We start from the raw sequence: 23,479 nt of genomic DNA on the forward strand, positions 1-23,479 counted from the left end.
ATTTATAAATAACGTAATCCCTTCATATGCTTTTTCATGCCTGGTTTTGCTTATGCAATGTTAGCACAAAAAAGTTAATTATAAAATTACCAGAATTAAAAAAAAAAAAGACATATGTTATGTTAAGCATTTACTATTTATATTAAGCATATATTAATATATGAATAAAATCAATGAATCAAAATATCAAACAGTAATAAAATCTGGATCATAACTACAAGCAGTTGCTTAGCTGATGCTTATAAACAAAGACATTGACGACAGCGATGAAGTGTCCAACATTTTCTTTCAACTTTCCGGTTGGGTAAAAACATCATATAACTAAAAATCATATATGTACTTGACTCCAGTGTATACTGCATTTACAAGTAATGTAAGGTCACAGTATGGTCACTAAACAGTAAGAAACAACAATAAACAAATAGGTCAGGTTATGTATGCTTCAGCATGAAAAAAAAAGAAATATGAAAAAAAAATAAGACGAATACTATATCAAGCATTCATCAATATTTAAATGAAATTAATAAATGAAAATATCAAATTATAATAAAAAATTAATCATAACAATGAGCAGTTGCACAGCTGAAACATGTAAACAAAGACGGTGATGGCAATGCAGCATACGCCATTTTATTTTTACCTTTCTGGGTGGGCAAAATATTATATTACTGTGAATTATATATATACTTGACCCCAGTACATACTGTATTGTGGGGCCCCATGACTAGCATTTTTCAAACTATCAATTTTAAATCAAGCGATAGGATAGAAAGTACCAAGTTTCATAACTAACGATCAAAGACGCAGACTAACGAAACTATTCTGATGGGCTGGGAGGAGTGAGTGAGCAAGTTGCACCAAGATGGCCTGAGAAGTCATTGCATGGGGAGTTGCACAGGAAGGGTAGGCACCTACATCCTGCAGTCTGTTGACCCTTTAGCCAAGCAACCTAGAACAATGCTACATGTAGGAGCTATAAAGTTTTGTCAAGATGGCAGCGTTATGAATCATTGTTTTGGGGCGTGTGCAGGTGGATGAGTTTGTAAACTGAGCAGACATGATACTAAGTGTGGGTATTGTCACCTTTTCTGCATCTTCTTACCCTCTACAAATGTTTCATTCAACTATGCTTGCTAGTTCTGGTAAAGGGTCACCTGCAAGAGCTGCTGTGAAAATATTGTGAGGGAGATGATAGGTGGGACACCATATTGGTTGTGATTAGCTGATCTACTGTTCTGGCTGACTCATCACCTCACTCATGGATCAACTGCACGCAGGTGTGTGATGTTGCCCCTGTTGCCTGGCTCAGCCCTGTTAACCCTTCATATCATAAACTGCTGCGAAATGAGAAGCATGAGATGCTGAGGGAGGCTGCTGCGCATCTGGCTGCGCAGGAAGGTGGCAATGATATTGGCGGCAGTGCGGGCTCTCAGTAAGCATTTAATGGCAACTTTTTGTTACCTTTCCCTGTAAGTAGTTATGTTTATATATAAATGTAAGTTTAGTTGATTAAAGCGATGTTTTTTCAGTCTCTTGTTATATCTAGACATGAGGCCCCACTGTATTTACACCCAAATGTAAGGTCACACTCCATCCCCTTAACAGCGTGAAACAGCAACAGACAAATACGTCTGGCACGTACAAGGCCACCAAGGTGTTGTGGATATTGATCAGAGGATGGAATCTGATGCATGCCTGGACTTCTGTTTTGTTCATCTTGAGTAAGCAATATAATGAATTTGTGAAACACTGATTTAACAACTGTCTTGGAAATTATGACAATATTTTCATTAAAAATTAAGTGTTTGAAGAAAACAAGCACATTTTTCAGCAAAAGAAAACTAGGTAGTCCGAGTAAAAGAGGGTAAAGAAGCTCTGAGAAGTAAGCATAGAATTAATGTGAATCTTGTCATGTTACCTGAAATGCAAGGCTAAATCACAACACTTCCTGTAGTATTAACAAACTTTCCATAATTCCCAACATTATTTTACACACAGAGAATGAAACAGCACATTTTGAATAAATAGAATTAGAAATGAAACATCACTATCTACAAGTATAGAAAATAACAGCTCCATATGCTGAAACAAGACATTAGAAAGGTGGAGAATGCTTTCCACCAAATTTCCAAAATATAAAATGAACAAATCAATAAATAAATTAAAAGAAGGCAAAGTGGTGCAGGCTTTTGCTTAAAAATTTGCGTGATTCAGACAAGAGGCCTAGATGGCAAACTCAATAATGACAGACAAAATGACAGCAAGTTCTTGTGCTTAGTAATGTAAGTAATTAGTCAAGGAGAGAGAATCTAAGTTATACATTTACAGTGTCATGAATGAACATACATACGCACTCTCACGCATGGTCGAATGTGCACACACGCACACACACACACACACATGCATACACACATGCACATGCACACACACACACACACACACTCACACACACACACACACACACACACACACACACACACACACGCACACTAGTTATTGTCATAAAAGCACTGAAGGCACTCACACATCTCTTTTTGGATCACTTACCTCATCCTTAATAATAAAAAGACTTAACATAATCTGAAAAAAGAAAATTGCAAAAAAAAAAAAAAAAAAAAGAGAGAAAAGAGAAATGCAAATGAGTCACAGAGGAGTTGCCAAGATTCAAATAATATATAAAAATGCATTTAAACTACAACAGTTAAATTATCATTGAACACTAAGACTTGGAAGTGAGGCACATCAAGGAGAATTTCAATATTCAATTAAAATTAATTTGCTACACTTAGCTATGAAGTATGAAATGTCAGCAAAAATTTACGAAAAATAGAGGGATTTCTTTACTGCAGAAGTTTTGAAATAAAAAAAGATATTGCATACACTGCTAAAATAAATGTGAAAAAGTCAAAGTATAAAGACAATTTTTAAACTATACTGGCGACCATACAATCTGAGGGTCCCCTCTAATTTAACAAATAATTTCACAATCAGAAATTAAGAGAAAAGACCAATACTCACTAAAGCACTTCAGCAACACAAACCAAAGAGAAGATGCACATATATATAACATCAAACATTGAAACAAATAATTTTAATACTATCAATTTAATGGCAGTTTGAAGAAGTATGAAAAATGAATTTGACAATCAAAACAACAAAAAGTTTCTAAGCTCTATTAGAAGTGGCTTTTCTATTATGTAAAATGAGGTAGCTATTATTCCCTCATACAAGTTGAATCAAATGGTTAAATGACACAAACAAGATGTATTCTGCATGCATGTATCCTGTGATAAAAGATAACTGTGTGCTTTCATAAGTGATATCTACATTCATGTAAGTCATCTTAATGCTTCTTTAAAAAGTCAGCCAATATGAAAGTAATAACATAGGTTGGACATGACATCAGTCTCTTTTTCCTCTTTCTGCTTGACTGGAAAAGGTACAAAAGACATGATAAAAATACATTTGGTTATATCTTCTCTAAATATACATGCATATAATGTACCACTTCAACTACATAATGTCAAACTGAATCATGATGAGTGTTTGTACAGTCAATTAAATTTCATCTGTCCATCCACAAGCGTGAATTTTGATAAATAGGGCACATGTGCAGTGCTAGTTTGTGACTGAGTGAAAATCAACTGTTGAGGTAAATGTTCAAGCTATTGTTTCAATGATATATTTGAATGTTTATGTAAATAAATAAATAAAAATCTCACACTTTATATAAATCCTATACATGCCACTTTGCATCGATAATATACTACACAAGCACACAAAAGACAAACTTGCATCAAACAGCATAGTCAGATCATACTCGAAGGAACATCATATCATCATCATCTGTTTAATGTCATGTTTTCACATAATCTCTTATGAGGTTAGACAGTCAGTGACACTCCCAAATTTTAAATAGTGAATCCTCAACATTTGCAGATTTGACATCCACAGTTTTAAATACCCCCAGGGGTAACCCATGGATATTATCAAGCTAAATATTGGAGTATCTGCAGGTTTTATTGAGCATTTTTGTGCCCAGCCAAAGTGCTTGTGGCTCACTACACAAATCACCATTATCTTGTGCACTTTCACCCAGAGTCTAATGGGTGAACCAAATGTAGCTGAGACTTGTAAACAATGGAGATAACTGGCCACTCACTCCATCCTTGCTCAACTCACGAGTTAGCTAACAGGCATCTGCTAGATCTTGCAGTATGCTTGTATAGCAGACTGTAGGCCTATAAATTGATAGAGTAGCAACTACTGACAGCAACGTGAGTAGTACGACAGAGTGAGCTTTGAGGGCAACTGAGGGGAAAGTGTGGGTGGGCTGGCCAAGCCCACCCACTCTTCTCCCCTCCTGCAAGTGCATGAGGACTAAGGACAGCAGTGGGGTTGGGGTGAGAGGAGAGTGTGAGCAGTCGTAAGTCACATCACTTTATTGTGGCATGAAAATGGAAACCAAATTTTAATTGCACTTTTCTAGAAACTAGGTATAAATAAATATAAAATGCCTACACTTTTATTTTTTTCATGACATTAGTAAACCTTGGGGATTTATAAATTCAACTATTAAAGAAGAAACATCTGTGATTAGATTTTTTATAGGTCATATTTTATCAGTATCATGTAAAAAAACATTTATAACTTTGAATTAAAAAAAATTTCAACTAAATAAGAAGATACTGAAAAAGTAATCACATACGTTTGTTAGGATAATAAAAAAAGTATCTTATGTGCATGTCTGAAAGAAATCAGTGTTCAAATGATAGAGCAACAAGTCAATTTATTTTCAAAAAATGGAATTTTTTTTTGTTTGATCAGCTTTAAATTATATAATAATTATGGTACTCTTATACACAAAAAAATGCTTAATCAAGACCATAGGTGCAATTTAAGGCCATGGCATACTCTTAAGAGGTATGTACAGTACTTGTATGTACTAAACACTGAGTAGGTTAACAAGGCTGACCAGGGCAGACAGGGCAATGCTTTCAGTTGACCCGTGGGTGAGGGGATGAGCCACATGGAACAGTGGATTAGCTGATCCCAACTTATATGGCATCCCACACAACAGTTTCCTCACAGTATTTCCTCACCATCTCTTAGAAGCAACCCTTTACCGGAACAACAATCATAGTTGAATTAAACATTTGTAGAAGGTAAGGAGATGGAGAAGAGTTGACACACTTATAACTACGATATCTGTTTTAAGTGTTTTGTTTATAGTCACTGCAACCCCCCCCCCCCAGAAGGTTCTGTGGTCAGCAGGTCAACTGAGCTCAAAGAATAGGTGCCTGCCCATCCTGCACAACATCCCTTGAGCAGTCTTGAAGCAACTTTTCCACTCATTCTTCCTAGCCTATGTGAATATTATCACTAGTTCTGTGGCACTGATCACAGTAGTACATAGGAATTCATGTTCTAATGGGTATGGGCAGCACTGCCCTGATTGACTGACCTCTTTTGTACTGCTGCCTCCTTCAGCCAAGCTCTCACTGTAGGACACCAAGAAGGCACACATACATATATATACATATACTATATATGACATAAACCAGACACAATGCTGTGCAAAATCTTAGAATGACATTGGCATTCTGGTGCCAAGGGTGAGATGGTGGCAGTGAGGCGTGGAGGGAGGCAGCTCTGGTAAACAAAGGAAAGTATGAGGTGTGCCAAGTGCCTTCCACAGTGCCCTTCTACATGTTATTGTGTTTACATTTTCATTACTTGTTTGTTTTTTTGTTTTGCTTTCCCTGACTGACTGACGTGGCAGTGTGGTGGGGTGATAGCAGTGAGCCAGCAAGGGCAACAACGCTTGTAAACAAAGAAAGATAAGAGGTGTGCCATGTGCCTCTGCAGTGCCCTTCCTCATATTGTTGTGTTTATTCTTCATTTTTATTGCTTGTTAGTATTCTTGTCTTGTTTTGTTTCGTTTGACTGACTGGAGTGTCGGTCTGAGTGCAGAATTTAATAGTTTAGTGCACCAGTTTCGTCTATTTTTCGTTACTTTTCAATTTTTTCACCATCATGATGAGCATTTAGTACGAGGTGGGTGTTGCCATTCCTTGTCTCCATCTTGCATAGTATGAATTCAACTCATCCACTCTGAGTTTGCGAGTTATATTTTGAGATCCTCGCAAAGTAGGCATTTCATGTAGTGTGAAGACACGTAGAGGGCGTGCCTGCTGTACACATGTAAATGGGGTCCTTGGGTTACAATGTCCTCAACCTATGACGTTTTGAGCTTACAACGCAACCCCAATAAATTATTAAGAAACCCTTGTTTCGACTTATGACAGTTGTGTCGTAATTATGAGCTTTATGCGTGAACAAGTTCACGACTGTGGCGTAAGTGTGGTCACACACATTAGTTTCTCGGGAATTTTCCACCAAAATTATCTCCTGACAATTTTCTGCCACGAAGTTTTCTTCGAGTTTGGTCACATGGAGGACTTGCATTCTGGGAAATATCAGCTAAAAAACAAAACAAACAATGGATCCAGAAGTTGCAGCGGTTGCTTTGTGGTGTTTGTTGAAGGAAAAGAATGAAATGAAAAGAAAGCACCTGTGAACTCTTGAATGGTTGGCTCGTAGACAAAGGAAGTGTGTGTGTTACAGTTTCTACCGTTAAATGCTACGAGAACTTAGCAATGACGACCAGGACACGATGAGGCAGTGGCTACGTTAGGACAAGACTCAAGTCCAAGACCTACTCAACCTGATTACTCTAACCTCATCTAGCTTCGTGGAACTCGTTGTGGTACTGGAATAAACACACGGATAGCTACTGGCCCGATCAGCTGACACGCTCTTCTTCTTGTTGTGACCACAACTTGCCGACCTCAGCACAAAAAATCCGGAGAAACTAGCTTGTATGACCGCGCCTTTAACAATGAGAGGGATGAATATATCAATACCATCAAGAGTGGTTGGCTGAGTGGTTAGCGTGCCGGCCCCATATTTGCCGCATTGTGGATGATGCGGGTTTGAATCTGCCGCTACCACCTGGGATTTTTCAGTCACCGCCGAGTGGCCTAAGACTACCCACATGCTGTCCTAAAGACCCCCTATCAACTCAGACTCTAGAAGAAGCTGTCCAAGTGAAATCAAGAATGAGTTTCGGGGGGCAGCATGAGCCAAAAATAATGGCACCACTATAAACAACTGCCTGTGCCATGACGGGCTCGGGCTGACCATCAGACCCCTAAAGAATAGCCTACCGGCGCTATAGACTATATGTAAAAAAGAAAAAAAAAAAGTGGACAGTGGAAAAATTAGACTAAAGATACTGTGGAAAACAAATTAAAGTTACAGTGTTTCCTAATAATTTGTGGATTTGATTATTCTCAGGTTATTCAAGAAAAAATGTACATGTGAAATAATCTTAAATGTGTGGCACAAATTTGAAATTCCCAATATGCATATGGCAGAAGTGCAAACAAATACTACAGGGGGCCCACACTGCTACTGGTGCTGCCTTAGTCTTTTGTTGTGGGTCATACAAAGCAGTTATCAGTGTTGCAATATTTTCATTGTCTTTTTCATGTGCCCCAGACATAGTATTGCCACATCAATGACAAATATTAAAAGAAAAGATGGCAAAGTGTCCAAGAAGAGCAGAAAATTATAGACTGACAAAAAGTTATACTGGACAAGCTATAAACACAGTGAGATTTTGCAGTTTTGGGGGAATGTCAAGATCCTAACCCCAGCAAAAAATAGGAGAACACTGTAAACAAGAAACTGATCCACGAGGGATGTGTTATAGGAAAAGATAAAGAACAGGGAAAGGAATATGAGTAAGATATAAGCTATGGGAAATGTTAACAGAGCTTGGCAATTTTCCAATCACTTCTTCAATTTGAAAATTCCACAATTGTGGAAGTGAAATTTTTGTTTGCAAATTAGCGTTTGCAACAAATTTAGGACAAATTCGTTATTGTGCATTTGAGAGTAGATGGATTTTGATATGAAAATAATGAAAAAAGGAAGAAATGGAAAGTTGTCTAACATGTAATATATATTTCAGTATCCAATAAACAAATCCAGTGATCACCTGTTGGTAATACGTACAGCGGGCTCAACCTTAGGTAGAGGGATGGAAAGGTTAGTAAGAAACATACAAATACTCTTACAGTCAAGGAGAATAGTCATGAAGTTCAAAACAAATTCTTGAACTGACCTGATGAGGTTGAAGCTGAAGGAGATCTAGAGGAAGCAAACTAAGATTACAATGGAAGCTACAATAGAAGTTTGAGGAAAGATACCAATGAATAAAAGAAGCAACCTAACAAAAGGAAAAAATGATCTCATTCAGAAGTGTAAAGATATGAAAGTAGAACTATAAGATATGAGACAGTTGGTAGAACTGACAAATCTGTCAACAGGAAAGTCAGTGATAACCAAAAATTCAACTTGGACAAGATCAAAGAAACTCTAAAGCAGGGGTTTCCACACGTATTGAGATATAATTTCAGGGGGTGCAACAAAGAATAGCTTGTGTGGACTGATTTTACTGTTTATATATTTTTTTATGTATAAATTAGAATACTAGTCAATTAATATTTCCATTTTATGCATTGAGTTAAAAGCTTATTATTCTAATTTAACTTTTTCACCTAGAGTATTTGTGGGTAGTTCAATTTCAGATTTGAAAATTAGACCATTTTCAAATGTGACTACTTTTGTATGGGACGTGAACATTAGCCAAACATATCCTCAGGGTGTTGGCATAGAAAAGGTTTGGAAACTTCTACAGAATACAAGAATAATGAAAACAACCAGAAGACTGGGCATAGGCAGAAATCAGTTGTTTTCTCTAAAAGATGCAAATGGCCATGTCACAAAAAATATGGAGGATAGATATTTGTGGGAATATTGTAGACCAAATTGTACAAAGCCAGTGTGGACAGGAGGATGGTGGTGAAGAAGTATAAAGCACTGAACCTGGAAGTTCCCAGTGCAACCATGAATGAAGTTAAGAAAGCTTTGAAAGAAATGAGCAAGGGTAAAGCAGATGGGCAAACCATACACATAAAAAAATGCATGCAGTTTTATGCTTAGTAAACTAACTGAAGTATATACACAGTGGTTGCAATCATTGATAGGAGTCAGTTGGCCAGAGGCAGGAAGTTTGGGTCCCAAAATTAGTATATTCATTGTCAATCTTTTAATCTATCATATCAATCAATCAATCAATAAGACCTTACGTTATGGTCTGCATTGCCAACCCCACCCTATGATGCCAACACTGAGGGTCCCAAACAAGTCTTCATGCAGGCACCTTTCTCATACTAAGTACATCACAGCAGGATCCTTCAACTTGATCTAGAAATAAGCTTAGAGGACACTTCCTTAACCTCTTTCACTCAAAGCTCTTTCTATACTACCCATTGAGGTGGATCGACTTCTTGGTAGTGTGCCACATGCTCATATGGTTGGAGTTAGCATCCACGGACTATGGAGATAATAGGCCTTGATCTAGTTTCATGGGGCTATTGCATTTGAAATACAATTATTCCAATGATAAACCAATATCTGTAAAGACACATTACTATTATCTATCTATATCTCCGACGCCTTGCTCCCTCGTGGGAACTTACCTCCAGGGGGTGGCCGCAGCAGAAGTGTCTCCATCTCTCCCTGTCCTGGCACTCCTTCTCAGCACATTTAATCCTGCTACTTCCAACTCTCTCGCTCCAATACTCACTCACCCTATTGATCCACTTCACAGGTGGTCTTCCCCTGACACCCTCTCCCTCAATCCTTCCCTCATACACTCTCTTCACAGATTCGTTCTCTCCCATTCTCATCATGTGTCTAAACTGTCTCAATGCGCCACGCTTCACCCACTACTCCTCCTCCTCCACTCCTTTCCCTGTCGCACCCATACCTAACCGCTCATACACGCTTTCATTACTTTCTCCATCCCATCCTGACACACAACATGCACCTATTACATAACCCATCTCCACTGCACGTATTCTCGATTGCTGTGCTGCATTTCATGTCCACGTCTCTGATGCATATGACAGAGTTGGCAGGATAATATTATTCCTTATTCCCCTTTTTACCTCCACGCTCACACTTCTTCCTTTCATAACTCTCTCCAATGCACCCACCACCTGTCTGCCCTTCACTGCTCTTTCCCTCACCTCACCTTCCATACTGCCATGCTTACATAAAAGTCCCTAAATATTCAAACTCAGTCACCTCCTCCATTCTCTCCTCCCCTAACCTTATCCTAACACTTCATTGTACCCTCTGCTCTAACCCTGTATGGCTTTGCAAAATCAATGACCTGTTTTCTAGCCTTCTCAAATACTTACTCTTTCCAGCATTCACTCTCAGCTTTCTCCTCTTACACATCCTGTCAAACTCATCCACTATCCTCTGCAGTGTCCCCTCATTCTCTGCCAACAACACTGTATCATCTGCAAACAGGCCTGCAACCAATGACTCCTCTATACCTCTCACTTTCAGCCTTGGACCAAGCTCCCCCACTCTGGCTTTCATTTCTCTCATACAACCATTCATGTACACATTAAAAAGCCATGGTTACATCACACACCCGTGTCACTCCCACACCAACACCAAAACTCTCACTCAACTCACTCTTCACGCATACAGAGGCACTCGCATCCTTATAGAAGAATCAGATTCCCTCCAGTAAATGCCCTCCCACACCATATATCCTTAGAACATCCCACAACCCCTTCCTGTCAACCCTGTCGTATGCCATCTCCAGGTCCATGAATGCAACAAACAGCTTCCTATTCTTCTCTATGCATTTTTAAACTAACATTTTGAGTGCAAATATTTGGTCAACACAACCCCTCCCTTTCCTAAAAAACCCTTGTTCATCACCTACACTTTTCTCAGTTATTTTCTTCATCATCTCATTTAAAACCCTTCCATACACTTTTCCTGTCACACTGAGTAGACTTATTCCCCTGTAACTATTACAATCACCTCTGCTCCCTTTCCCTTCACAACAATAGCCTTTCCTCAAGCCTCTTGAACCTCACCCTGTTCCCATGCTAGGTTACATATCCATAATATCCATTCCACAACTACACCTCCTCCATACTTCAGCATTTCTGCTGTTATACCATCAGCACCAGGGGCCTTTCCTACTTTTAACTTCTTCATTGTCTCCTCTATCTCACCTCTCTCCACCCTCCCCTGTGGATCTGGCCACCCTATATTGATCTTTATTCATACACTAGTCACTTCTGCTCTCCCTCCCACACTCTCATTCATTACAGTTTCAAAGTGATGCTTCCATACTTCCCTTATCTCTTCATTCCCTCTCACAAGCATCCCATCTTTCCTCTTCATGCTACAAATGTCATTCTTTTCTCCCCCCATTTTTCTTTTAACTTCTTTCCAGAATTTTCATTTTCTCCTGGTATTTTGCTGAAATTTTCCAACCAATATCCTCATCCACTCTCTCTTTACTTTCCCTAACCAATCTCTTTACCAACATCTCACTCTCCCTGTGCTTTCTCTCCCATCTCCCTCTCACCTCCTCCATCACATTTCTCTGTAACATTTTCTTGTAGTTCCTTCTTTTCTCCTCAACTGCCTCTTTTATCTCATCCGTCCATCACGCACTTCCTTTCTTTCCTTTTCCACATGACCTATACCCGACTACTTCCTCAGTTCCCCTGACCACTGAACTCTTAACCCCTTCACTCCGGCGACACCAACGTCGGCATCTGACAGGCGTCCGACAGCGTCACCGTATGGAAAGGGTTAGTCCTCTTCTAAACCTCTTAATCCTCTTCCATTTCCTCTTAATCACCTTCTAAACCTCTTAAGAGGAAATGGAAGAGGATTAAGAGGAATTTAGAGGAGAACTGCGAGGTTTAGAAGAGGATTTATCCTCTTGACCCTTTCCATACTGACACCGACGTCTGCGTCACGGATGGAAAGGGTTAAAAATCTCATAAACCTCATTCACTCCTTCACTGTGTTCTATCTGTGCTCTTGCTCTTCCAAGTATTTTCTCCACTTTCCTCCTATACATTTCCCTGTGGCCACTGTCACACCATTTCTCACTTGTTAGTTCCTTCCTACCCTTTTCCTTCTTCCCATTCCCTCTGAATTCCGTGAAGTAATCAGAGCCACCATACATTCCTCTCACAACCTTTGCATCCACTACATCCTGTCGCAACCTTGTATCCACAGCTATATAATCTATTACACTCATGTCTCCCCTTGCCCATGTATACCTGTGAATTAGTTTGAGGCAGGTGTTTGCCAAGAACAGACCCCCCTCAGCACAAACATCCACAAGGTATTGTTCATTCTCATTCACTCCATCCACACCCCATTTCCCAACCACACCACCAATCTCCCTGCTTCCAACTTTTGCATGCATATCTCCTTACACAAGAATTCTTCTTTCACTTCCAAAGTTTTTAAACACTGTCCTAAGTCCTCCCAGAATCTCTTCATCTCACTCATGCCTTTCCTTCCCTTATCATTCACTGGCACATATACACACACCCATGCATACCTAACTATCCCTATCTTCCCCGTCATCCACACTATCCTCGAATCACACCACCCATGCCCATCCACTCCCGCCCACACTCGTGGGGAGGTCAATAACCCACACCCCTGTCTCCCCCTTCCCCTCTCGACCCCTGCTGACACTACTCCCCCCTCCACACCCTCCCACAGCCTCTCCCTGCCCTCACTCCCACACCTCCCCACACCACTACCTTTCATATGTGTCTCACTCACACCTAGCACATCAATCTTTCCTTTCTGAAATTCGTTTATTATCTCCCTTCTCTTTCCTCATTCATCCCATTAACATTTATGCATGCTACCCTAGGGAGCTCCTCCCTCCTCCTCCTCCCCTTCCCAGGGCCCTTCCCAGGGGCAGATGGAGACCCCCCTCTGCCCGTAGCCACTTTTCGTCCACCCCTGGAGGGCCCACTGGCAGCAGGCAGGGTTAGCGCAGTGCTCATTCCCAGAGGGGCACAAGGCACCAGATTGTCAGGAACTACCATCACTAAATTTAAAAATGATAAAAAAGGATAAAAATACGAAAAAAGAACCCCCCCGTAAAAAAGTACCAAAGGTACCCACCTTCCCCTTTAGTTCCACCACACTAAAAAATAAAATTACTATACCGTATAACACTGCTAAAGGGAAGAAATGTGGTGTAATAACAAGGTCACCTCGTGAAGGTGGGGTAGGGCTTGGCTACCACAGGTGGAGGTTTGTTTACTACTGTTGAGTCTTTTTTTGACTATACGTAGTCAGTTTCATTTCATCAGTCCACCCACAAAGTAAGCATGAATTTTGATACATGTGGCACATGAGCTTGTAGCTCATGAGTGGTTGAAAGTTAACCCTTTCACACACCACGACGCGATTCACGTCAAAATGGAATCATCTACATCAGCTTCTGACTCGAATCGCGTCAAAAACTTTTAAAAATTCGCCAAAATTAAAGTATCTTTCAGAATCACGTCAAAATTTTTTGCGTCAAAGATACAAGCTAGACCTATAAAATAAACTAATTGTCAACTCTCTCATGCCGTTGGATTTGAAGTGATAATTGCCCATGGTTTAGTTGCCTCTCAGCAGGCAGCCCGTGAGTGCAACTGTCGTCCCTTTAAATTGTTTTTTTCAGAGTCGGTAAACTTCGCTATTAATTTGCATTTCTTGATTTTTTTCTTCTTTCACAAGGCAGAATAATCTCTTCCAAAACCAACGATATATAATAATGCCAGGTAAAAAGAATACTCGTGGGTGAAATCGATAACATGATAAAAAATTTTGCCAGACGGCTGCGAGGCCCCCTAGGAAGACCCAGACAGATGTCACAGTGGAAAGAGAAACTTATTAAATTTTTGGTGCATGAAAGGGTTAACATGTCCAATATCGTTGGCTATGTGTGATAGACATTCAAACTTTTCTTCAGTAATATATTTGAATGTTTATATACACATAGAACCCTCATACCTTCTTATATAAACCCCAACATGCCGATTCACATCAATAATATACAGTGCTGTCTCCAAGTTTGTGATAAATAGGTTGACGTTGTGGGTCGCAAACGTTGAGATCGCAAACTTTGAACCATCATTCTTATGGGGAAAATTGAAAACTGTCGACATCTTGCGCTTGGCCACCCATCCAGGTGGCCAAGCGCATGTGTGCATACAGCCCCGGCCGCGCACTGGGCCCGAGCAGCTGGCGGGCGGCTGATGATGGTGATGGTGATGATGAGTGTCGGCGGCGTGGCCTTTGCATCAGCGCCGCCTGAACGGTGTTTTTGTCAGGGCCCGTGTGTGTGTGGCTGCGTTTGCTGTGGGTTTGGGCTTCTCAATTTGCCAGTTCTTGTTTTCCACACGTTGTGCGGGACCCCTTTCTTTTCTTCCATCTCTTCTTTTAGAAAAGGAAGAAATGGAAGAAAAGAAAGAGGTCCCGCACATGTGGAAGGTGGGAATTGGCAGATTGAGGAGCCTGGGCCCACGATGGGCACAGCCACACACACACACGGGCCCCGATGAAGGTGCTGTTTGGGTGGCGCTGATGCGGGGGCTGTGCCGCCGATGCTCATCATCAGCCGCCCGTCAGCTGCTAGGGCCTGGCGCGTGGTCGGGGCTGCTCGCACACATGCGCCTGGCTGCCCGAATCCCACTCATCATGCTTCCCGCAGCCAATGGAAAGGCCCAGGGGGTGGGTAAGAGCGAGATTGGGAATCAAGGACCACAACAAGGTGTGAAAAAGCCAAGTTTTAGCAGCCTTTTCCTTTTCCTTTCGGGTCATATCACAATTTCAGTTTTCTTTAAAAATCTAATTTTTGGGGTCCCTATCACAAACTCGGTTTATCGCAAACTTGAAACTCGCAATTCTGGAGACAGTACTGTACCATACATGCACACAAAAGACAAGTTTGTATCAAACAACTAAGTCAGATTATATGTGAACGGACAATAGGCTTTAGTCTAAATGCTTAAGTAATTTCAGGTACATAAAAAGACATCTGTAGCCCGACCAATCTAAAGTGGCAACCATGAGGTAGCACCCCCACTTCACCCTTCTGTCATGATCCGATTGACCTCCTGTATCGTGCATTCTTATACACCCTTCTCTTTTCTTTTCCTCTTATTTGTACACAAAAGCTATATTTTTTATGAATGATTTGCATTTTGTTCGTGAGTAGACAGAACTTTACAACACCTTGCCACTCCCTTACCAGATTATAAGTATTATAAGTATGGCATGTAAGCTTGTTTTTTTGTGTGCTTGTATGGTTTATTATTGATGTAAATTGGCATGTTAGGGATTTATGTAAATAGGTGGGAGTTTTTTTTGTATGCATAAACATTTAAATATTATTGAAGAGAAGCTTGAATATTTATTACAACTGTAACTTTTCTCTCAATCACGAACTAAAGTCCGTTTCATTCCGTCTGTCCACTCACAAATGTAGATGTGGCACCTGCGCAATGTTCGTTCGTAATTGCGTGAAGATCAACTTTATATTTTCAGTGATATATTTGAATGTTTGGGTATACAAAAAAAACTCAAGTTATCTCATATGAACCACAAACAGAAGATTTGCATCGATAATCTACCATACAAGCACACGAAGGAACAACTTGTATAACAAACAGTATAGTCTGATCATACTCGAACGAAGTATAGCCTTTCAGATACCCATGTTTCAACTCATTCAGTTATATAAAGTGACATACGACTTTGCAAGTGTCTATACATAAGGAATTTTGATGTGTTGCATGTAAATAACACGGGTAGCCTAATATTCGAAATACCCTAGCATTGCATTCAACAGTTATTATTTACTATTTCATGTTATTTTGATTATTAACCCTCTCGTGCACCGTAAGTTTCCAATAAATTTCTGTTCCACTCACCATGCATTTCACGCCTGACCAGCCTTTTTTTTTTTTTTTTTTTTTTTTCCTGCCGAATTACTTTACATTTCCGGACATATTTTACCCTCAGATATATCATACCCCAATAAATTTGGTATCAATGGCTTCATAAAGACTTGTACTAGAACATGCGTAAATAAAAATAGAGGAAAATAAACAATACAACCTCGTTTCAAGTCTCCGTATAGAGTATTGGAGACAATAAATCCTAAGTATCAACTCTTCCCCACTCACTAGCTCAAAATTTTGTGGGTCAACTTTTTTAGCCGAATATATGTTTCGAAGTGGAATTTAGTGAGGATTCTTATGGTATCCTTATAATCCTCATACGCCTATTAGTTCCCGAGTTACACCAAGAAAACTGTATTTTTTTCCTCTCCCGTCAGAGTAGAGTAACAACTAAAAATCGCTGCACGCTCCTCATCTACGCTCCTTAGAAAGGTTGCCATATGTTAACATTAACCCCTTAAACACGAGGACGCGTATACTGCATCCTTGTGTGTCCCGTACCATATCCGAGGACGCGCTTGCTGCGTCCTGGCTTGCTTTAGCCAATATAAGAGTTATTTTTTCTCTATATTTATGCTTACATCTCAAAATTATTAATTAATTTATTTTTCATTATGTGCACCATTTAATTCTGCATGTTTTCATATATAATACATTATGATTATGTTGAGTTTATGGCTGAAAACTTGTTATATTCAATGGCGACATTTGAAATTTGGCGCGCACGGCGATCCCGGATACAGCGCGGGGCGCTGCTTTGGCCCGGCCATCGTGAGTTTCTTTGTGCACACCATTTAATTCTGCATGTTTTCATATATAATACATGATGATTATGTTGAGTTTATGGCTGAAAACTTGTTATATTCAATAGCGATATTTGAAATTTCGCATGAGCGGCGATCCCAGACATGGTGCGGGGCGCTGTTTTGGCCCAGCCGTAGTGAGTTTCTTTATGTGCACCATTTAATTCTGCATGTTTTCATATATAATACATGATGATTATGTTGAGTTTATGGCTGAAAAATTGTTATATTCAATAGCGACATTTGAAATTTGGCGCGCGCGTCAATCCTGGATACGGCACGGGGCGCTGCTTTGGCCTGGCCATAGTGAAGGGGTTAAGAAACTTGTCCTGACAAATGACACTCCCAAATTTGACAAACTTTCACCGAAAACTTAATTTTTAATCAATTTTTTAAACTTTTATGACGTGTTTCGCGTCAACGTGCGCCAGGACCTTTTTACCCTTGATGACGTGAAACGAGTCATCGTGCGCGAGAGGGTTAATCATTATTTACATGCAGTAAATTATCAAGATACACTTTATTTGCACTTGCAGAGCCAGATGTCTTTTAATATACCTGAAACGAGCTATCAATCAATGAATTTGAAAAAACATAGATCATTTGTTATTTGATACAAGCTTGTCTTTTCCTGTGCTTGTTTGTTAGATTATTGATGCAAATGACTGAGTTGTTTTTTTGTATGCATAAACATTCAAATATATTATTGAAAAATAAGCTTGAATGTCTATTACAACAGTTGATTTTCATGTATTCACGAACTAGAAATGCGCAGGTGCCACATCCATCAAAATTTCCACTTTATTGGTGGACAGATGAAATGAAAGACTATAGCAATGTGCATGTGCCACATCTATGATCATGAGAGGACAGATGAAATGAAACCACCTAAAGCGTCACCCAGCTGATGACCAAGACCAAGACTTACTGAGAGTGTGTGGTTAATCATCATACTACTATTGGATTATACTGCATGTATTATTGGTCTTACTACAACTTTTTACCACACGAACATGACTGACCACACATCACAATGTAAACAAATGACACCCTGGAGGTGGCAGCTCCCTCACCAAGACAATAGCAATGGCTGCCATAAGTGTATCCTCATTGTCTTCACAGCCCTTCAGTAATAACAACTTCATATGTTATCTGTACACTATCTATTTGCCTGGGTTAGGCCTACATGTGATGCAACATTCAGCATCCTAATGATAATGCTTTTTTGTTTTATTTTGAAATCCTTATTCCCTCCTTTGTAGGTTGGCACCACATTGGCCCTATTCTGCTCTCCTCTTACAATGAAGATACTGCATACTGTGTACCATGTATTATACTGTGTCTCATGCTAAAAAGACTTGGTTCAATCACGCTTGCTCTTGTGCTATCAAAGATAGAGAGGCAGCTCACAAAAGGTACCAAAGCCTTCACACTCCTGCTAGTCACGCTCTTTACATTTCTGCTCAGAATTGTGCAAAATCTATTCTTTAACTCACCAAAAACTCTTTCATAAATAGAAAGTGCTGCAACCTTGCTTTCTCTAATTCTTCCAGAGACTTCTGGCACCTAGCCAAAAATATCTCCTCCAATTTCACTTCATCTTTCGCTCTTCTCCTTAATCCTGACGGCAGCACTGCCGTCACATCTATCTCTAAGGCTGAATAAACTCTTCTCTCAAACTTTCTCTAAAAACTCCGCTCTGGACAATTCTGGGCATATTCCTCCTACTCATCCCACCTCTGACTCCACTATACCTGTTGTTAAGATTCTTAAGAATTATGTTTTCTATTCCCTCTCTGGCCTCAATCCTCAGTAGGCTTATGGACCTGATGAAGTGCCTCCTATTGTCCTAAAAACTGTGCTTCCGTGCTGACACCCTACCTGGTCAACATCCACCTTTCCTTCCTGCTGGAAGTACGCTTACAAACAACCTGTGCCTAAAAAGGGTGACCGTTCCAATTCTTCAAACTACTGTCCTATAGCTTTATTTTCCTGTCTTTCTACAGCTTTTTAATCAATTCTTAACCACAAGATTCATAAGCATCTATCCACTTCTGACTTTCTATCTGATCGCCGTCATGGGTTCCGCAAGGGGCATTCTACTGTGATCTATTAGCTTTCCTAACTAACTCCTGGTCATCATCTCTCAGCCATTTCAGTGAAACTTTTGCTGTTGCCCTCGACATCTCAAAAGCATTCGACAAAGTCTGGCACGAATCTTTGCTTTCTAAACTACTTTCCTATGGATTCCATCCCTCTCTCTGTACCTTCATCTCCAGTTTCCTTTCTGGCCGATCTATCTCTGCTGTGGTAGATGGTCATTGTTCTTCTCCTAAACCCATCAACGGTGGTGTTCCACAGGGCTCTGTCCTATCTCCTTCTCTCTTTTTGTTGTTCATTAATGATCTTCCCAAAACAAACTGTTCTATCCATTCTTATGCTGATGACTCTACTCTGCATTACTCAAATTCTTTCAACAGAAGACCCTCTCAACAGGAACTACATGATTCCAGGCTGGAGGCTGCAGAACGCTTAACCTCGGACGTTAATATCATTTCTGATTGGGGCAAGAAGAATCTCGTGTCCTTCACCACCTCAAAAACTCAAGTTTCTCCACCAGTCAACTTGACACTATCTTCCAAACACCTATCCCCTATTCTTCAATAATGCTCAGCTGTCACCTTCTACATTAAACATCCTTGGTCTGCCCTTAACTTAAAATCTCAACTGGAAACCTCATATCTCTTCTCTTACTAAATTAGCTTCCTCGAGGTTGGGCAGTCTGTATCGTCTCTGCCGGTTCTTTTCCTCCTCCCAGATGCTATCCATATACAGGGGCCTTATCTGCCCTCGTATGGAACATGCATCTCACTTGTGGGGGGCTCCACACCAACAGCTCTCTTGGACAGAGGGGAGTCTCAGGCTCTTCATCTCATCAACTCCCCTCCTCATACTGACAGTATGCCATGTTGCATCTCTTTCTATCTTCTATTGATATTTTCATGCTGATTGCCATGTAGCCATGTTGCATCTCTTTCTATCTTCTATTGATATTTTCATGCTGATTGCTTTTCTGAACTTGCCAACTGCATGCCTCCCCCCTTCCTGTGGCCCCACTGCACACTGTCTACGACCTGAACTCTTTCAAGAGGAGAGTATTGGGACACCTCCTGAAATTGACCTCTCTTTTGGCCACTCTTCTAAACTTTTTTATTGGGGCAGTAATTAGCTTTCTTTTTTGGCCCTTGAACTGCTTTCTTTGCTATAAAAAAAAAATATATATCTAGCTGCAAACTGGACTCTGCATTCATTTAAATCATCCAGTGAGATATACCATCAGACCCTGGGACTTTCCTTACATCTCAAGCCTCCAGTAACTTATGCACTTCTTGCATTTCTGTTTTTATGTAGTTCAACACTGAGTTTCTAGTCACTTCCTTATGTTTCACTGCGTCACTTTCCATTACATGCATCTTCATAGACCCTTTCATCTGCTCCTTTAGGGGAAGCAGTGGCTGAGTGGTTTAAGTGGCAGCGTTGAGTCCAGGACAACGCGGGTTTGTGCCCCGCCCAGTGCCAGATGCTGGGATTTTTCAGTCACCACCAACATGCTGGACATGCTGTCCAGAAGACCACCAATCAGCCCTGAATCTAGATTCTCTCTTTAACCCTTAGAGTACGGGTGGCGATATATTTCTCTGGATGCTGTGCACGGCGAATATTTAGACATTTAAAAGAGGTGGAAATGGTATCTTTCTTCTTTATAATATTTGTATATTCATCTAGTATATATGGTGGTGTAATAAAACTTCTCTCCTAATAATAATAAAAAAGTTATGACAGCCGAAAATATTACGCATTTTCTCATGGCCGTGACGCGTCGTGTGGAAGCACCCCACTCGCTCTCTCTCTCTCTCTCTCTCTCTCTCTCTCTCTCTCTCTCTCTCTCTCTCTCTCTCTCTCTCTCTCTCTCTCCCTACTTGCCCTTCCCTCCTCTGTCAATGTCACTACCATAGCAGTCATCAGAGTCACTGTCACTTTGATTCGCCCGCGCTCTACTACCGCCTGGAGCAGAGGAACTGTTTGACGCGTCACAAGACATGCCAGATGTATTCCAAACAAAAGTGGAAAATGATCTGTGGCCTTCGGTAGACCGGTCGCTGGAGACGAATGAGTGTGTACGGATGCCAGATGCCTCCACCATTCTTCTGAGTCAAGAACTGGCAGTATATTTGAAACGTAGGGAGCGTAGAGTGTGATGATTATATATATGATCCCCATACGAGTGGGGCGTGTGGTAGCGCACATATATATACAATCGCCGTAATCTAAGGGTTAAAAGAGAGGATCATTGATGCGCTCCCAGGGGCAGCATGAGCCAAGCAAGATGGCACCACTATAAACACACTTGCCTGCACCACAATGTGCTGGGGCCATCCATCAAGCCCCATCAAGAAAGCCTACCAAAGCCAAGGGTGGAAACGTCTAAAAAAAAAAATAATAATAAATAAATAAAAATAAAAACTTTGTTGATTTCTTCTTTTAGCTTCAATTTGCAAACAAAAGGTAATTAAAGAATATCCCAAAGCTAAGTAGCCAAGACAATACAGCTCTGCTAAGGTTACAAGAGAGGGCTACCTGTTTCACCAAGAACCAGCTGTGAGCTGGGATTGAACTTGCAACCTCATGGTCACAAGGTAAACACCCAACCCAATGAGCTACCTGTCAGGTTCTTCCTTGCACATGTCAACTACCACTCTTTCAAAGTATGTTTCTTCCTCTTGGCACATTCATACATATTAATTTCTATACTTTTTGTATTCTTCCTTTGTTCTATTGTTACCTCTCATTCTCATCTTGGTCCATACAGAATCCCTTCCTTTTCATGCTATCTCATACAGAACTTCTGTTGAACCAATCCTTTTTCAAGTTCCTTTTCCTTCCTATTTTTGACACATGTTTTTCTACACCTCAGCAGTGAAGGATAGTTTCTATGTTTCTGCAATATTAATAGTAGTGAAATAAATAATAAAGAAGCACTTACTGTGATGTCTATAAGATACAGCATTAGTTACTGTCATGTCCAGTGATTAGCTGGTTGGTAGACTAAAAGGTATTGAAAACCAGATGAACACTGGGCATGAGGCAACTCACTGAAGTGTGGTTGGAGCGGTACACCTGAGCTGCCCATGACACATCAGGGGTAAGGCGGTAAGGTGATGCAGCTGAACTATTGCTGGATGAGGACGATGATGACAACAGGAGAGATGCACCAGGAGAGCCTGAAGCAGTTGATCCAAGACACCCGCCACCTGTGACACCTCACACTTAACTTCTCAGACAGCAAAAATATCTTGCCAAAATCAATTTATTATAATTAATGAAAGATGCCAGATAAATAGTGGCAGATTTCCTATTTGAAACTAAAATTCTAGTTAATTAAAACTTTAAAAAATGGCTTTACATTAAAAAGTTAATTCACAGGCATATTTTGGTTTTATGAACACAACATTCACAATATCCTCTGTTAATGAAACATGCTAAATTATATTTGAATTGTTTGGATTTTTTGTTGCATTCTGATTTCTCAAAAAAAAATATTATAACCTTTGTTGGTGCATTCAACAACTGAAACCAAATCAAGCTCCACAAATGATTTAGATTTAAATAAAATACCATAAGCTTTTGTAATGAAATTTAGTTGAAAGAAAAAATAAGGAAAAAAATAAAACTACGCTGCCAGAAAATTAGCTGAATTTACATAGCTCAATATGATAAAAACATTAGAAGTAAGAGTTCTAGAAATGAAGATTATATAGCAAGACTTAACTGGTGTAATAAATTAAGCAGACAATTTTTTTCCTGCACAGCCTGATATTCAAACCAGTGTAAATAAAGCCTCTAGAATACAGGATAACCATTATTAAAGATAATTTTATGTTGCTAAATTATACATGCCTAATAAGCAAAAGATACAGTATCTTACAAGGACAATGAATTACCTTGCTCTAGTTGAATTAATGTAGAGAAAAAAGCTCAAACATTATTTCTTTATCTCATGCATTGATTAATTAAAAATATAAGCAAGTTCTAGTAAATTGTGAGTTTACTGGTTCCATGGCTACAACGCAGTTGTGATACTAACATAATATACCTGAGTCGTGGTCGTGGTCATCGAGGTCGGCTGGTTGTACTGTCAGGTCCCCTTTCTGATGCCGCTCTTCCCCCTCCTCCCTTTCCTCTTGGTGCCCTCCTTCAATAATCACTTTCACACTCCCACCTTGTGTCTCCCTCTCCCCATTATCAATATCCTCTTTAGATGGGTGTGGCTCCTCATCTTCCCCAGTCACTACAATGGTAAAGCCACCAAGACGGGACTCTAGTGCTTGTTCCAGCTGGGCAGCATCAGGAGAAAGTGAGCCACTGCCACTGCCTCCTCGACTGCTGTTCTGGGGGCTCCCAGGGCCTGTCACTTCTATTACAATTTGAGGTGGTGCCACCAGGTTGCCATTCCCGCTGCCGTTTTCCCCATTCTCCTTCTCAGGAACAACAGCCAAACCTGGGACAAGCAGACCTGACCCCCCTCCACACTTAAGGGAGGTTTCAAGTTTGCTTGGACCTTCAAACTGCTGTGGGACACTGCCTGTTATGCTTCAGTGCTAAACATGCATCATTCATACTTTACATAATATCAGAAACATTCATCTGAACTGCTCACACAACAGATGA

General features: G+C 40.3%; 1 protein-coding gene and 1 long non-coding RNA gene across 2 annotated transcripts in view; one reads left to right on the forward strand and one right to left on the reverse strand.

Annotated features, from left to right (window-relative positions):
• Positions 1 to 23,479, reverse strand: part of LOC127009429 (constitutive coactivator of PPAR-gamma-like protein 1) — a 68,762-nt gene that overhangs the window by 8,608 nt on the left and 36,675 nt on the right. The window lies entirely within an intron of this gene.
• On the forward strand, positions 36 to 21,898 carry LOC127009355 (uncharacterized). The gene is made up of 3 exons (XR_007761888.1): positions 36 to 1,432; positions 1,606 to 5,165; positions 20,254 to 21,898. It is a non-coding gene; the product is annotated as an uncharacterized LOC127009355 (long non-coding RNA).

The sequence above is a fragment of the Eriocheir sinensis genome, chromosome 40, assembly GCF_024679095.1.
Source record: "Eriocheir sinensis breed Jianghai 21 chromosome 40, ASM2467909v1, whole genome shotgun sequence".
In the NCBI taxonomy this organism is placed as follows: Eukaryota; Metazoa; Arthropoda; class Malacostraca; order Decapoda; family Varunidae; genus Eriocheir; species Eriocheir sinensis.